Source organism: Taudactylus pleione, unplaced genomic scaffold, assembly GCF_031769625.1.
Source record: "Taudactylus pleione unplaced genomic scaffold, aTauple2 ptg000540l, whole genome shotgun sequence".
In the NCBI taxonomy this organism is placed as follows: domain Eukaryota; kingdom Metazoa; phylum Chordata; class Amphibia; order Anura; family Myobatrachidae; genus Taudactylus; species Taudactylus pleione.
Genome location: NW_028284942.1, coordinates 1,152,326 through 1,170,246, shown reverse-complemented (window position 1 = coordinate 1,170,246; position 17,921 = coordinate 1,152,326). Strand labels below are relative to the sequence as shown.

Below are 17,921 nucleotides of genomic sequence, written 5' to 3'. Positions count from 1 at the left end.
TTACACAGCGCTTTACAGGGAATATTTAGTCACATCTGTCCCAGTAGAGCTTACAATCTACATTTTCTACCACATAGACAAACACACACTCTCTTTCTCGCTCTCTCTCTATGGGTATTTATGAAAGAAGCCAACTAACCTACCAGTATGTATTTGGAAAGTGGGAGGAAACCAGAGCCCCTGGTAGAATCCAGTACAAACCAGGGGATAACATACAAAATCAACACAGACAGAGTGCTGTTCAGGAATTGAATTCATGACCTCAGTGCTGTGAATTAATAATGCTGTCCACTACGCTATCATGTTGCCCATAAAAAAAATAAGAATAGACTAAGTGACCACTAAGTCCCCTCATTCCCAGAGCCAGAGTCATGGTCAGTGTTTCTTAGAAGTTCCTCTAACTCAGCTTCACAGGGCTGCTCAGTGACCACCACACGTCATTGCTGGAGGTTACACCAATGATCCTCTCATGGCCAAGAGTTCTGGACCTCCGAGACACATACTTGATGCAATTTGCCTGAGGAAACGGACCTGATCTGTGTATAAGGGGTTACTCCCAGGTGCACCCCTCTATTAGGGACTTGGTAACCATGGTTGGCCTGTGCCTTCCTGGGTGAGAGGGTTATTAGTCCCCTCCCTAGATATGATGTTGCCCACAGTGTTGGGGTCGAAGTGAAGGATGATTTGTTATTGTGGACCCCTTGTATGCAGATGCTCTCACCCTCTGGGTGTGTTTCGTAGAGGCCCCTTCAAAATGTTGCTGTGGAGCCACAAAGCTCTATTTATACCCACAATACTGAGACACCTATTCCGGGAGCTAGAAGAGATGGAATTGGTAACCCAACACCTGTTCTGGCAACTCAGATAGAACTATTCATCCAACACCTACTCCAGCAGCTGGAATGATCTCGGGTACTTAGAGCTCTATTCTTGAACCCAGAATGGATTGCTAAGGCACTGGGGAGAATCAATCGGGGCAGCTATAATGAATGGCCAAGGTTCTCGTAGCCCTATACCAGCACCTAGAATTGCTGGCTACTCAGGGCTCCATTGGGGCAGCCCAAACACCTGGCTAACATACTCAGAGCTCACTCCCCCACCCGCAATGGTAGGTTAAGGTTATCAGAGCTCTAATCCAGCACCGGAAACGGATTGCTAATGCACTCAAAACTCCATTCTGGCATCCAGAATAGATGGCAAATATACTCTAGGTCTGTATGAGCACCCAGAATGGCAGGCTAGCATACTGTAGTTCCATACTGGCACCTCTTCCTGTTTATCGATGGCAGCTGCATACTATCATACTGTCACTTAGTCACACTTGCAAGCAACCAATGTAAAGGAGTGCAAGCGGGCTCTAAGGCATAAAAAGGGGTGTGAGGAGGCTCTGAGGCATATAAAGATGCATGTGGGGGCTCTGTGCCGGCATATAATGGCATAAAGGGCTCTGAGGCATATGAAGGGGTGTGATTGGGCTCTGAGGCTTATAAAGGGGCACTAGGGGGATCTAAGTCATATAAAAGGGCATGAGGTGCCTTTATAGCATATAAAGTGCTGTTTTTGGAAACGTCTACCTGCTCAGGAACCTGTAAAATGAAAAGGTAGTAACCCTGCCCTCAGATCTGGTCACAATGTACAGTGATAGAGATGGCACGGTGGTGGTGAGGGTGCATGTATCAACCACCGGGTATGCAGATAGCAGAGCTGTCACATACCCCCAAATAAGAACGTGCACTGATGGCTCCACAGAGGCAGGGGGCGCTGCAGTGAGCTGTGCCATTCAGGAAGATTCCGTATGGTAGTTGATAGATCCCCTTCCGTAGATGTACCCTGAATTCATCAGTTACTGTCCAACGTCATTCCCTACTAACCATGTGGACATAGAGGAGGAATATAAACCTGTACCAAGTGAAGCGAGCCCCCATGCCCGACGTGTTGCAAACAAAGCGAGACAGCTAGGGGACAAATTTCTTCTTTTGTTGGCCTTTATTGGTATAGAACTGCACTTCTGCCCTCACTCCATGTCACTTCCAGGTACATCTAGTGAAGGGGATCTATATACTACCGTTCCATATATTTACCAAATCCCGCTGACCCATTTAATGTTACCAAGACACCAGATAGCAGTCTGTTACCAAGCAAGTATGGTCTGTGCCACCTGTATTATACTAATAATGGAGTCTGCACCACCGGTATTATAGTAACTACTGACTCTGCGCCACTTGTATTATAGTAACATCTGGGTCTGCGTCACCTGTATTATTGTAACAACAGGGTCTGTGTCACCTGTATTATGTTAACAACTGCAACACCTGTATTATAGTAACAACTGAGTCTGCACCACCTGTATTATAGTAACAACGAGTCTGCACCACCTGTTTTATAGTAACAACTGAGTCTGCACCACCTGCACTATAGTAACAACGGGGTCTGCGCCACTTGTATTATAGTAACTACTGACTCTGCACCACCTGTATTACAGTAACAATGGGGTCTGCGCCACTTGTATTATAGTAACAACTGGGTCTGCACCACCTGTATTATAGTAACAACGGGGTCTGCGCCACCTGTATTATAGTAACATCTGAGTCTGCACCACCTGTATCATAGTAACAACTGAGTCTGCATTATCTGTATTATAGTAACAACTGAGTCTGCGCCACTTGTATTATAGTAACAACTGAGTCTGCGACACCTGTATTATAGTAACAATGGGGTCTGCACCACCTGTATTATAGTAATATTGGTATTTGCACCACCTGTATTATAGTAATGAGCCTGCACCTCCTGTAGTATAGTAACAACTGAGTCTGCACCTCCTGTAGTATAGTAACAACTGAGTCTGCGCCTCCTGTAGTATAGTAACAACTGAGTCTGCACCTCCTGTAGTATAGTAACAACTGAGTCTGCGCCTCCTGTATCATAGTAACAACTGAGTCTGCGTTACCTGTATTATAGGAACAACTGAGTCTGCGCCACCTGTATTACAGTAACAACTGAGTCTGCGTTACCTGTATTATAGGAACAACTGAGTCTGCACCTCCTGTAGTATAGTAACAACTGAGTCTGCACCTCCTGTATTACAGTAACAACTGAGTCTGCGTTACCTGTATTATAGGAACAACTGAGTCTGCACCTCCTGTAGTATAGTAACAACTGAGTCTGCACCTCCTGTATTACAGTAACAACTGAGTCTGCGTTACCTGTATTATAGGAACAACTGAGTCTCTGCACCACCTGTATTATAGTAACAACTGAGTCTGCATCATCTGTATTATAGTAACAACTGAGTCTGCGCCACCTGTATTACAGTAACAACTGAGTCTGCACCACCTGTATTATAGGAACAACTGAGTCTGCGCCACCTGTATTACAGTAACAACTGAGTCTGCGTTACCTGTATTATAGGAACAACTGAGTCTGCACCTCCTGTATTATAGTAACAACTGAGTCTGCACCTCCTGTATTACAGTAACAACTGAGTCTGCGTTACCTGTATTATAGGAACAACTGAGTCTCTGCACCACCTGTATTATAGTAACAACTGAGTCTGCATCATCTGTATTATAGTAACAACTGAGTCTGCGCCACCTGTATTACAGTAACAACTGAGTCTGCACCACCTGTATTATAGGAACAACTGAGTCTGCGCCACCTGTATTACAGTAACAACTGAGTCTGCGTTACCTGTATTATAGGAACAACTGAGTCTGCACCTCCTGTAGTATAGTAACAACTGAGTCTGCACCTCCTGTATTACAGTAACAACTGAGTCTGCGTTACCTGTATTATAGGAACAACTGAGTCTCTGCACCACCTGTATTATAGTAACAACTGAGTCTGCATCATCTGTATTATAGTAACAACTGAGTCTGCGCCACCTGTATTACAGTAACAACTGAGTCTGCACCACCTGTATTATAGGAACAACTGAGTCTGCGCCACCTGTATTACAGTAACAACTGAGTCTGCGTTACCTGTATTATAGGAACAACTGAGTCTGCACCTCCTGTAGTATAGTAACAACTGAGTCTGCACCTCCTGTATTACAGTAACAACTGAGTCTGCGTTACCTGTATTATAGGAACAACTGAGTCTGCACCTCCTGTAGTATAGTAACAACTGAGTCTGCACCTCCTGTATTACAGTAACAACTGAGTCTGCGTTACCTGTATTATAGGAACAACTGAGTCTGCACCACCTGTATTATAGTAACAACTGAGTCTGCATCATCTGTATTATAGTAACAACTGAGTCTGCGCCACCTGTATTACAGTAACAACTGAGTCTGCACCACCTGTATTATAGGAACAACTGAGTCTGCGCCACCTGTATTACAGTAACAACTGAGTCTGCGTTACCTGTATTATAGGAACAACTGGGTCTGCTCCACCTGTATTATAGTAACAACTGAGTCTGCACCTCCTGTATTACAGTAACAACTGAGTCTGCGTTACCTGTATTATAGGAACAACTGAGTCTGCACCACCTGTATTATAGTAACAACTGAGTCTGCATCATCTGTATTATAGTAACAACTGAGTCTGCGCCACCTGTATTACAGTAACAACTGAGTCTGCACCACCTGTATTATAGGAACAACTGAGTCTGCGCCACCTGTATTACAGTAACAACTGAGTCTGCACCACCTGTATTATAGGAACAACTGAGTCTGCGCCACCTGTATTACAGTAACAACTGAGTCTGCGTTACCTGTATTATAGGAACAACTGAGTCTGCACCACCTGTATTCACTGTTCTCCCCAGAATTTTTTTCCAGCCTGGTGGTATCAATAAGTAGCCGGGTGGGGCCTCCGCAATAGTAAAATGTTTTAAACCCTGACCTTATAATGATTTAAACTTTAAATAACATTTTTATATATCAATTATCCTCTTAATAGAGGTCCAGTTGTCTTATTATGAAAAGCTGCAAAGTCTGTAGGATCTGGTGCTTTTTATACAGTTCCCAGATACCGTCCCCACTTGCAGGCTCCCAAAGTGTCGAGTGGTGCCCCCGCAAAAAACAGCCTGGGGAGAACACTGCCCTCCCTTACCATTCCAGCCCGACAGGTCTCAGGTTGCTCCCCCACTGGCTCTCAGTCAAAAGTACCCATTATGCAGTGCCCCCTGTATTTCTGCCCTTTATACAGTGCCCCGTGTAGTTTTCCCCTTTATACATTGCCCCCTGTAGTTTTCCCCTTTATACATTGCCTCCTGTAGTTTTGTTTTGCCCCTATAAAGTGCCCGCAGACTGGCCCCTTATGCAGTGCCCCCAGACGGGTCCCAGCCCAGAACTTACCTTAATATGCTGCTCGGCGCTCCCATTCCCGCTGCCTCGCTCTGACTGGATCTAACTAGATCCAGCAGGTGCGCAGGGCAGGCTCCTCACGTCGCGGGTGACGTCATGACATCATCCGTGCAGTGCATCACTGGGAATGCTTGCCTCTGAAGCGATCGGTGGTTTCTTTAGCCTCCGGTCGCTTCAGAGGCCAGCGTTCCACAGCAGGAGGGTGACCGGGAATGCGGCAGGGGGGAAGTGCCAGGTGGTAGGCTGCTTCTTCCGGGCGATGCGCCCGCAGAAAACAGCCTGGGAGAACACTGTAATACAACATATCAGTGTGTGCTGGGAGCTGTGTTATTCCCCCTCATATATCACTGTACAGTCCCCTCTCCCCTATATAATAATACCACATATCAGTGTGTGCTGGGAGCTGTTTTATTCCCCCTCATATATCACTGTACAGTCCCCTCTCCCCTATATAATAATACCACATATCAGTGTGTGCTGGGAGTTGTGTTATTCCCCCTCGTATATCACTGTACAGTCCCCTCTCCCCTATATAAAAATACCACATATCAGTGTGTGCTGGGAGCTGTGTTATTCCCCCTCATATCACTCTACGGCCCCCTCCACCTATATAATAATAATACCACATATCAGTGTGTGCTGGGAGCTGTGTTATTCCCCCTCATATATCACTGTATGGCCCCCTCCCCCTCATATAATAATAATACCACATATTAGTGTGTGCTGGGAGCTGTGTTATTCCCCCTCATATATCACTCTACAGTCCCCTCTCCCCTATATAATAATACCATATATCAGTGGGTGCTGGGAGCTGTGTTATTCCCCCTCATATATCACTGTACGGTCCCCTTTCCCCTATATAATAATATCACATATCAGTGTGTGCTGGGAGCTGTGTTATTCCCCCTCATATATGACTGTATAATAATATCACATATCAGTGTGTGCTGGGAGCTGTGTTATTCCCCCTCATATATCACTGTACGATCCCCTCCCCCCTATACATAATAATAAAATAATATATACAGGACACGTTACCTGTCTCCGGCTGTCAGGAATGTCTATGACAAAATGGCAGCTAAAGCCCCTGTGGCCCCGCCCCCCCTGCTCTGTGACTGGGAGACTATAAGATTATGGCCGTCGGTCACCGTACATGAGGACACCATTAGACTATGCTGATGTTACTCTAGTGATGAAGCTGTGAGCGGCAGGTGGAGGTAACTTCTTAGTTACAGGACGTTCTTCCTACTCTGTGCCGCCTGATTGGCTACTCGCACTTAGGGGAATGAGAGGAGGGCGGTCACTATGATAATAGAGGCGGGGCAGGTCAGTAGCCATAGCTGCATGGAGGAGATAGGGGCGTTGCTATCTATAGGGGCGTTTCCTCCTGTGTATCTGCAGCTTCCGGGTGACTGTGTCAGCAGGAAGAGGCAGAAATTGGCCATTGTTGTGTCTGGCAGCAGGTAATGGGATTTATTATTATACTTGTGGAGTAGACTCTGGTTTCTCAATATTATCATACAGGTGGAGCAGGCCACATGTTGATATGAAACAGGTGGAGTAGATCCTTCTGGTGCTGCATTGTGATTATAGAGGTAGAGCAGACGCTAGTGTTGGTATAATACAGGTCGAGCAGAACCTTTTGTTATAATAGTACAGCTGGCGCAGCCTCTGGTGCTGCATATTCTTTAATCAGGTGGAGCAGACCCCAGTGTTATATAATACAGGTGGAGCAGAACTTTTTGTTACTAATATACAGCTGGAGCAGACTCTGGTGCTGCATTATCATTGTACAGGTAACAACAGAAGCAGGAAGTTCTCTCTTCTTTGGGGCACTCGCCCTACTACTAATAAAACGTAACCTATAATAGTGTCAGTAAGAATATATATATCTCTATCTATCTCAAAATAGAGGCCCGGCACTCTGCAGACCACAATGGGTCGGTATCTTGCTCCTGGTGCCTTCAATATGGAGATCACTCCTGTCATACATGCAGCAAAGTACAAAAGCATTGTATGTGCTCCTGAAGTAGGGGGTCTCAGAACCCCGAAACATCGATTAAAGACACTACTGCAGTCACTGGTTTGCAAGTCTCCGGAGTGCCGCTTTTGTACTTTGCTGCATATATATATATAAATTAGTCCTCAAGCAACTCCCCATCATCCGAGGACGCCTCAGTGTCTGATAATTGCGCAGCCTGGGATAACATAGCAGGGCGCTTAGACGCCTTTTGAGGCACGTCACTATGTAACATAGATTGGAAGGCCGAAGTTGAAGCTGCCAAACTTTGGACTGAACTGGAGAGTACATCCACCCACGGTGGTTGAGCCGCCTGAGGGAAACCCGGAAAGGGAATAACAGACTGTTGCGTTACCGGGGAAGGCTGCATATACATAGGCAAACCCGCATATTGACTAACAGTCTGAGACCCAGGGGGAGACTGCAATAACTGCGGTATACCCGGGGAATGAGGGATGGCTGGGGGATAGCAGGCGGGACCGCCAGACGGTCCGCGATGGAAGCCAGCACCTGGGGAAAACACCGCCCAAGGAGGGTCCTGCGCCATTGGGGGGTTAGAGGGACCAGGTAACTGCTGGCACCGCACACACAGCCCATCCTGTGATAAATCCTCCTTATTTACTCCCGCAATGCAGCGTCTGCAGGAGAACAATGTAGGAGCCGCGGAACGCTCGACCTCCTCATCAGACATGATAAAATATAAATTTATATCACAATAAGGAAGATCAGAGTTTGACTCCTGCGCATCCACAATTATGCAGCACAACAGCCCACAGATATGGCACTGAGCAGCACACAACAGTATGTGACCAACCTCACCAATACGTGATTTATATAAGTGAGGTCTTGAGAGACGCCCTTCCCCCACACACCTGCCGGGCCGTAGGAGAAGGAAAGGGATAGCTATAAGCTGACAGTAAGTCGAAAAAAATTAGCACAGACAGCAGCACTAGCAAAAGTCACATACCATGCAGAAAGTAATACTCACTGCACCTTTCACTACAATCAACCGCCCAGATTCAGTGTCTGGGAGGGCTATAGTGCTGTGTACATCTGGGAGGGCTATAGTGCTGTGTACACTGTCCTTTAGCAGGGGAGAGGTACACAGGGGGACCGGTCCACGCACCGCCTGTGAGATCTGCATTGCTGCCAGTAGAAGATGGCCGCCGGAGACCTAAGTGGAGGAGTGGCCGCAGGAGGAGAGCAGCTCAGCAACGCTAGTACACATGAGAAAAGACGCGCTGAGCTGAGAGGAGGAGCCGCTAGACAGGGAAGGCTACCTCCCCTGGCTAGCAATTAACCCCAGGGTTGCCGGTTCCCGCTGCCGGCATATCACCCTGGTGGTCTAGCGGTCACTCGGCGTATGCCTCTACAGAGGGGGAGCCCGCCGCCGCTGCTAGCGCCTCCGGTCTGTCCCCAGAGACCGGAGGCAGCCGACTGCATTATACCCGCAGGTCACCGCACGCGGCGACCCTCGGCTTACCTGTTCCCCATCGCTTCCGGCAGCAGTCGAGGGAGTCCCCAGAGCCCGGCTAGTACAGACTCTGGGGTCCCGCCGCGATCCCCCAGATCTGTACTGGCGTCGCGGCGCCAACGGGATGTAGGAGCGGCAGCGTGGACGTCTTCAATCCTTTGAAAATTAAATAAATACATTTAAAAAACTCCAAATTAAGCTTAGGGGGCTGCGAAGCAGCCCCCCTGCGCCAAGGGTGACCCGACTCCGGCCGGACACCAACTGACACTGAGGTAACTGTGTCTCGGGGGCGGGGTATAGAGGAGGATGGACCCAAGTGCATCCTGGGAGCAGCAAAGGATTTAATTGCATGGTGCCCGTGGATCCAGATCCAGCTATACCCCAAGGTCAACCCTGTGGACCCCCCATATGGACCCTGAAGTAGAAATATAAGTCCTGTATAAAGCAGCTGTATCTGAGCTAATGTAGCTATTAGTATTGGATATTCCAGATGGTGGTTAAATTGTATCCATATAGCTACTAATGTTGCAATTAACTCAGTGGTATTTCCTTTGAGATTCACTCTGCACACATAAGCACACTCCAGCTCTCCTTTCATCTAAGCTAGAAAAAGGCTCTATAGAGATCGCCAAAACGCATTGCTGCTCCCTCTGTTTGGAACATCTGAGATTCTATCTGCCTTCAGCGCCCAACCGTCCATCTCCCACTATCACTGGGAATCTGGTTTAATATAAGCAGAAAGGGAGCGCTATATAGAGCCTGATCAACTGTCTGTGTTGGTTGTAGTTTTATTGTTTTATTATTGTTTTTTATTGTTGGATATTTACATCCTCACTCTAAGGACTATGTATTCTTATTGCATTTTGGCTAGATTTTTATGACAATAGACGCATATATTTTGTATTTTTTATTTTTCATATTTACATGTTTATCATTTTTATCGTTTTCATCATTTAATACATGTATGATTGTTTGTAATTAAAAATATTATTTTTTCTGATTAATATTTGTGTTTACTAGTGTCCCAACATAACTATTAGAGCGCAGTAATTCATTGTTTTGTCTTTTCAAGTGAGGTTGACAATCATCTCTTATCCTACTGCTGCATTAATACTGACCCTCCTGTCTGTCTAGCACCGGACATCACTTTGTTCTATTTTAGATGGAACTGTGTGCTGCTTACGCTGATAGTGGGTCCCTGCAGCTAATCCTAGCGCCAGTCAGGACCAGTATAGCGCTGCTTGATATTTCCACAATGAATGTTAGGCAGATATGTCTGACCAGGGAATGGAGCACAATACTGCACCCATTTTGCTATCCTGCAAGTCATGTGCTGCAGGTGTGGGTAAGGAGGATATGACTCAGGAAGGGTTATGTATTAGGTGCCATCAGGTGCCGGGCATTTTTTTCACAGTCCCTGGCCTACATTGCGGATCGCCTGACGGCCCCCACAGTTGTAACTCACTTGGGGTTACCTCAACATGCCATCCTTCCCTCTCGGGGTATCCTGCAGTTCTTGCCGTCTACCCCTGTGACACAGACTGTCGCGCCATACCAGGGTTTTTCGCAGTACATGCAATCCCCTCAGGTACCACTACAGTCTGTCATTTCCCTTGACGGGATTACCACATCAGCCGTCCTGGGTTGATGTCTTTTCTAAAGCTACGGCCTTTCAGACTATATTAGAGAACTAACCTAAGAAGGCGTCTAAACGCCCAGTGGTGTCTTTCCAGTCTGCACTGCTGTCTGACACAGATGGGTCGTCAGACAATGGAGAGATGGATGATGTGTCTGACTCCGATTCCTTTCGTCATGAGGGGGAGCCTAAATCAAATATTGATATCCCTGCTTTGGTGCTGGCGGTCAGGTTCATCTTGGTTATAGAGGATGACGAACCAGCACTTAAATCAAAACATCCTCAGTTTACGCAGGTTAAAATGTCTTCGGCTGTTTTCCCCCTCTCTGACCAGCTGGTGGATCACATGGCGGAGGTCTGGCTATCACCAGGTAAGAGGTATTACTCACAAAAGCGTTTGGCTTCCTGTTACCCATTCCCTGAGGGTCACTGTAAGTAATGGGAATCACCTCCTGTGGTGGATTCTCTTGTTATTCGCTTGATAAACAGCGCTAGTACGCCTTCAATCCCTTCCCTGAAGGATTCTAGGGATAGGAAGGTGGAAGCTTGCCTGAAATCAATATACTCTTTCAAGGGCTGTTGACCGTCCAACCATGGCTATTGCATGGGTGGCTGACGCGATAGAGAGCTGCACTGATGCATTTGAAGACTTTTTTTTTCCCACAGAAGTTTCTGGGGATCTGATTTCTTTTGTTGCTCACATTCAAGATGCAGTTTCCTATGTTGGAGAACCAACATTGGATGCCGGTCTCCTCACTTCCAAGGGTTTTGGCCGCGAATGTATCTTCCCGCCATACCCTGTGGCTGCGCTCATGGAAGGCAGAGGTCTATTCCAAGATAGGCCTTAGAGGATTGTGCTCTAATGGGGAGATCTTGTTTGGCCCTGACCTTGACGAGACTGCAGCAGCGTTGGCAGTATCACAGACAGCCTTCTGCCTTTAGCATCTTCCACTACAAGGCCTCAGACTAAATCTGTTAACTCCTTTTGTCCTCAAGGCTTTATGGTATTGCTGGATATTCAGGACACGTACCTATAGCGTCCTCTCCTCAGCGTTATCTCCGGTTTGCTATGCTACAGCAACACTTCCAATTTTCAGACTCTGGGCCTGATTCAGAGCCGCTCTCTGCTGGTGAGCGCTCGCTCTGAATCAGGGCGTGTTTTTTTTTTTCTCCAGCCCGCTCGCAAAACTGTGGGTGACCACCCACAGCTTGTGCGAACGGCCTGGAGTCCGTCGCAATTATCGCGACCATCGGGCTTGCGACGAGACCCTGTGGTAGGGTCTCAGCTCCCGCAAGCCTGAGTGGACTTTCTGCTCTAATAGAGCAGGAAGTCCACTACTGACATCACTAGTGATGTCAGTAAGGCTGCCCACAAACGCCCTTAGGAATGCCTGCGTTTGTGAAGCCACCCCCCCTCCCTACAAAACGGGGCAAGCTGTCACTCACCATCGACCACCACTCCGTCTTGTAGCGAGACCTGTAGCGACTGAGCTGCAGTCGCTGGACGGGTTTCGCGCATGCGCATGCCGGAGGCGGTGCATGCGCAGTGGGGGACCATCGACCGGCTTGCGAGCGGGTCTAAATCAGGCCCTCTGCCCTTTGGATTGTCCACTGCTCCACCGGGGTTTACCAGAATTATGGCTATCATGACAGCCCACCTGCACAGGGTATCCGAATGCTGCCATATCTGGATGGCCTCCTGCACTTAGTGGCGTTGAAGCACCTCTGGGAATCCTGCTATCAGCTAACCATTGCTTTCCTTCACAAGCACGGATGGTTAATCAACTGTAAAAAGGCCTCCCTGAATCCCTCGCAGATAATGATTCATCTGGGAGCCCTGCTGGATTCTCAGGATCAGAGAATCTTTCTAACTTTAGACAAGATCTTCACTCTTCAACTACGAGTGCGCAGATGTCTCCACAGTTGACGAGTGTCCATCCACTCGGGAATGCAGGTTCTGAAATCTGTGGTGTCCACCTTTGACAGGGTGGAATATGCTCAGTTCCATTCCAGGCCTTTGTAAAAACTGATCCTCTCCAGGTGGTATGGGTTTCTCCATCGGATCAAGGTTCGGGCACTAATGCTCTCTCAGGAGGTGTCTCTGTCTCTATTTAGGTGGCTATGGTAATCTTATCTAAACAAGGGTCACCCCTTTTGGATCCCGGAATGGGTAGTCCTTAAAATGGACGCCAGTCTCCGGGGCTGGGGCGCAGTGACTGGTCCACACTACTTTCAGGGCCATTGGATGTCGGTCGATTCAACCCTGCCAATCAATATATTGAAACTTCAAGCTGTCTAAGGGCCCTCACTCTGGCCCAACACATACTTCCCGGTAAACCTGTACAGGTTAAGGGCCTGATTCAGACCCGGACTCTTAAGTTGTGCTCGCTCGCTCTGAGCGATGGTCGCCCATCTGCGCATGCATATAAGTTGCAGTGCACGTGCGCAAACTAGTATGAGCGATTGGATTTTGCTCGCTCGCCCTGAAAAGACTGCCCAATGGAATGAGTGACAGCGCCATTTGTGGGTGGTAACAGGGGCAGGTGCTTGTGAACGGGGGAGTGGTGCTGCGAACGCAAGCGTGTCTGAACATCAGAACGGAGTTTAGTGGGTGTGCATAATTAGCAAAGTAGCGCATTGAACACGGCACTTGGTTGTTTTTTACCCTGAACTGCCTGCAGTGCTTGTGGGTGGGTAAGATCTACCTCAAGCGCTGCGAGCAGCTCCGATGGCTCTCGATGTTACCGATTAATCCTTCAAATACCAGAGATGACGTGTGTTGCGAGTGGCAAGGGGGTGTCTTTATACACTAGTGAGCGCTTATTGCCGGGGCTCACTAAGACATAGAGGACATCCTTATGAGATGCAGTGCGAGCGCTAAATTTAAATATCTGGCCCCTTTTTGCCAGCGAGCGGCCGCAATTTGCCAGCTCTTCTGAATCAGCCCCTAAGTCCGATTAATGTCCCAACAGTGGCTTACATCAAGGAGACACTCGAAGTCGGGCAGCAATGATAGAAGTGTCAAACATTCTGACATGGGCCAAGGGTCACCTCCCGGCCATCTCTGCAGTGTTCATTCCGGGAGTTCTCCATTGGGAAGCGGACTTCCTCAGCCGTCACGACGTACATCCCAGGGGGCTGGTCTCTTCACCAAAAGATGTTTTAATCCTAGTGAGCAGATGGGGCCTCCCAGAGGTGGCCCTCATGGCCTCCCGACACAATCACAGACTGCCGGTGTTCGGGTCCAGAACTGGAGATATCAAAGCAACTTTCGGCGATGCATTGTCAGTGAAGTGGACCTTCCAATTTGCGTACCTGTTTCCTCCGGTCTCCCTTCTTCCTCGAGTTCTTTGGAAGTTCAAACAAGATGGAGGTACTATCCTGCTGGTGACTCCAGCTTGACCCAGACATCACTGGTACTTAGATTTTTGGAGTCTCTCCATTGGCACTCCATTCCCGCTACCTCAATGTCCGGACCCTGTTGTCAGGGTCCTTGCCTTTTCCCGGACCTGGATCATCTGTCTTTGACTGCGTCCCTACTGAGGTCCAAAGGATTCTCTGGCTCTGTCATCAGGATGCTTGGAGCATGTAAGCCAGCTTCTGCTGGGATCTACCACAGAGTGTGGTATACATATTTCTTATGGTATCGTACTAGTAGCTACGATCTTCAAGTGTTTAGGATTTCCAGAGTCCTGGCATTCCTTCAGGCTGGATTGGGTCTAGCCCTCCGTCTGACCTCCCTAAAAGTGCAGGTCTCTGCACTGTCAGTATGGTTCCAATGTAGAATTGCTCCACTCCTGGGTATCCAGACCTTCCTTCAGGGTGTTCTCTGGATTCTACCTCCCTTTGTTCCCACTAGGGGCTTCTTGGATTTGGCAGTAGTTCTGCGGGCCTCCCAGGGGTCTCCATTTGAAACACTAGTTCCGGTAGACCTTGCATAGTTTTATAGCTTAGACTCTCTTTCTTATGGCGTTTGCATCTGCCAGGAGAGTGTCAGAATTGGGAGCGTTCTCCTGTGGCTCCCTCTTCTAGATATTTCACCTGTGAGTCGCACTCGCCTGTGTTTCTTCCTAAAGTGGTTTCTAAGTTCTATATTATTCAGGAACTTATTGTACTGGTATTTCAGTCACTAGTCTTCTCGGTAGGTGAGGCCTCATTGGTTGTGGTCCGTGCTCTCAGGATTTACGTGGACCGTACCAGTTCCTTTTGGAAATCAGACTCCTTATTTGTGCTATATGAATTTCACAGGAAAGGATGGCCAATAAACAAATATTGGCTAGATGGCTTCGTATGACTCGTATCTCAGAGGCTTACACACAGGATGGCCTTCCTGTTCCGGCTTCTGTTACTGTTCATTCTACTCAGTCTGTGGGCCCCTCGTGGACGGCTCGCCATGGCGCCTCAGCTGTTCAGCCTTAAGGCGGCTACGTGGTCTTCCATCCAGACCTTTCTAAGGTTCTATGCATTAGATACCTTTGCCTCTCAGGATGCTTCCTTTGGGCACTGTATTCTCCTCTCAGCGAAGGAGCATCCCCACCCTTTAAAAGAACTGCTTTGGGACATCCCCAAGGTCTCTCTGTGGAGCCTATGGACCCTGAAGAATTAAATGAGAGTTATGGTAAGAACTTACCTTTTGTTAACTCTCTCTTTCTTCGAAGTCCACAGGGCACCCGCCCTGACGCACCTGGCTTCATATGGGCTATGTTACTGGTCACCGCTTTCCCATCTCCTTCTCTGTGAGTGTGGTTCTTGAGTGTTCCAGTCTTCTCTCTCTATCTTTCCTCCTCCGGCCTTTGGCTACTTACAAACTGAGGTGCCTCTGGCTTGGGGGCGGGGTTATAGGAAGAGTGGATCCAGTGAATCCTGGGAGCTGAAAACTTTAACTGCGTGGTGCCCGGATTTGATTCCCAACCTATACCCCAAGTTCTCCGTGTGGACCCTATGGACTTCGAAGAAAGAGAGTTAACAAAACTAAGTTCTTACCATTTCTCTCATTATAAGCAATCTGCAAAAAAAACCACAGATATTACTGCAGCATAGCATCTAGTTATACAGCATATCAGGTTACCACAGTGACATATAGCATCTAGTTATACAGCATTTCAGGTTACCACGGTGACATATAGCGCCTAGTTATACAGCATTGCAGGTTACCATGGTGACATATAGCATCTAGTTATACAGCATTGCAGGTTACCATGGTGACATATAGCATCTAGTTATACAGCATTGCAGGTTACCACGGTGACATATAGCAGCTAGTTATACAGCATTGCAGGTTACCACGGTGACACATAGCATCTAGTTATACAGCATTGCAGGTTACCACGGTGACATATAGCGTCTAGTTATACAGCATTGCAGGTTACCATGGTGACATATAGCGCCTAGTTATACAGCATTGCAAGTTACCATGGTGACATATAACATCTAGTTATACAGCATTGCAGGTTACCACGGTGACATGTAGCATCTAGTTATACAGCATTGCAGGTTACCACGGTGACATATAGCATCTAGTTATACAGCATTGCAGGGTACCACGGTGACATATAGCATCTAGTTATACATCATTGCTGGTTACCATGGTGACATATAGCAGCCAATTGTTATTAAGGTAAAAGTAATAAGCCTTTCCTGCGCTTGTGATGTACTAAGCATCTCAGTAGTGTAAGGATAGGATAAAATATGATTATACCGAGCGCTGATATTTATGTGGAAGCAATCCTTATATATAAAGAAGAAATACACATACATACATCAGCACAAGCACTGAGATTATGTGTATATAGCTCCTATGACAATATGTGGAAGGGCGGGTCCCTGTGAGGGTAATGTGGTACGGCAATCACAAGGTGATCTGTCCCTACCGTACCCTAAGATAGTCGTCTTCTTCTTCCTGGATGCGATCTGGTACATACCCGGCAGGTACGCCGTTCTGTGGTCAGTCTGACGCCTGATAAGATGGGGCCAGGTTACCGATGATGATGAGCGTATGCAGCATGCTGAGTTGCGTCGCCACTGGATGATATCACTAGCCATCCGATGTTAGGGAGGGAAGTTTCCAGTTAATCTCTGTCCACTGCCCACTCGTTACCAACGCGTTTCACACGGTTTGGTGCTTTCTCAGGGATAGGACTGATCTTCCATTTGTCCATATTTATACTAAACACTTTCTAAAAATTATACAGAACGTAGGAGCTGTAGCTGGAGGTCAGTACCCTCAGTAGGTTATTAGTGTTACATACAATACAGCTGGAGCAGACCCAGGTGTTACATATAATACAGCTGGAGCAGACACTAGTGTTACATATAATACAGGTGGAGCAGACACTAGTGTTACATATACAGATGGAGCAGTCACTGCTCGGTGGATAACAGACTATATAGAAAGGGAGGTGTCCGGTGCACTCAGACCCCCATACAGAACGTATCAGCTGTAGCTGGCGGTCAGTACCCTCAGTAGGTGGTTATTAGTGTTACATATAATATAGGTGGAGCAGACCCTGGTGTTACATATAATATAGGTGGAGCAGACCCTGGTGTTACATATAATATAGGTGGAGCAGACCCTGGTGTTACATATAATACAGCTGGAGCAGTCACTGCTCGGTAGGTAACAGTCTATAGAGAAAGGGAGGTGTCCGGAGCACTCAGACCCCAATACAGAACGTATCAGCTGTAGCTGGTGGTCAGTACCCTCAGTAGGTGGTTATTAGTGTGGAAGTGACAGAATAAACAGAGAGACACCATAGTGTACACCGGGTGATGTATGAGATGCACAGACGTCCTCTGTAATAGGCCCTGCTGAGTCCTCACCTGTCTGAGGCTTTGTATTGGTATTAGTGTAAATGGTGCTTAGTACCTTGTGTGTAGGGGACCAGCGTGTGCCAGTCCTTAGGGAACAGTGCATGTTTTCCAGGTCTCCTCACAGAATCACCAGTGAGATAACTACCACCAACCTGTTTGGAGCTCCCTCTGCTTCCCACATTTTCTCTCTTACTACCCTGTGTTTAGGGGATGAGAACCATGACAGTGCATGTTTTCCAGGTCTCCTCACAGAATCACCAGAGGTAATTGGCACCACCTGTGGATTGTTTAAAGGATATATGGAAATTATTACAGATGTGGGAGCAGAGAAAATAAGATGGGTGATTGCACACAAGTTGCCCAGATATTAGGAGACAGAGGAATAGGGCAGTAGTGGGGGAGAGAGGCTGGCTGGGAAATGTGGTGTGCTATCGGAGGGCGTATAATGGGGGAGAGGGAGCAAAGAAGTAGGGTAAGATGATGGGTGCAGAGCTGGTAAGTACCTTAACCCCACCCTCTCCTCTCCACCCCCCTGTCCTCTCCCCCCCCCTTTTATCCTAACCCTCCCTTTGTGGTGAATAACCCTAATCTCCCCCCTGGTGGTGCCTAACCACCACCCCCCTTCCTGCACCCTAAACCTAACCCTCCCGGGGTGTACCTAACCCTAACTTCC

At 47.6% G+C, this 17,921-nt stretch overlaps 2 protein-coding genes across 2 annotated transcripts in view; one reads left to right on the top strand and one right to left on the bottom strand.

Annotated features, from left to right (window-relative positions):
• Window positions 1-17,921, top strand: part of LOC148500910 (uncharacterized) — a 542,640-nt gene that overhangs the window by 166,735 nt on the left and 357,984 nt on the right. The window lies entirely within an intron of this gene.
• Window positions 1-17,921, bottom strand: part of LOC148500914 (uncharacterized) — a 243,827-nt gene that overhangs the window by 195,632 nt on the left and 30,274 nt on the right. The gene's annotated exons all lie outside the window — the stretch shown is intronic.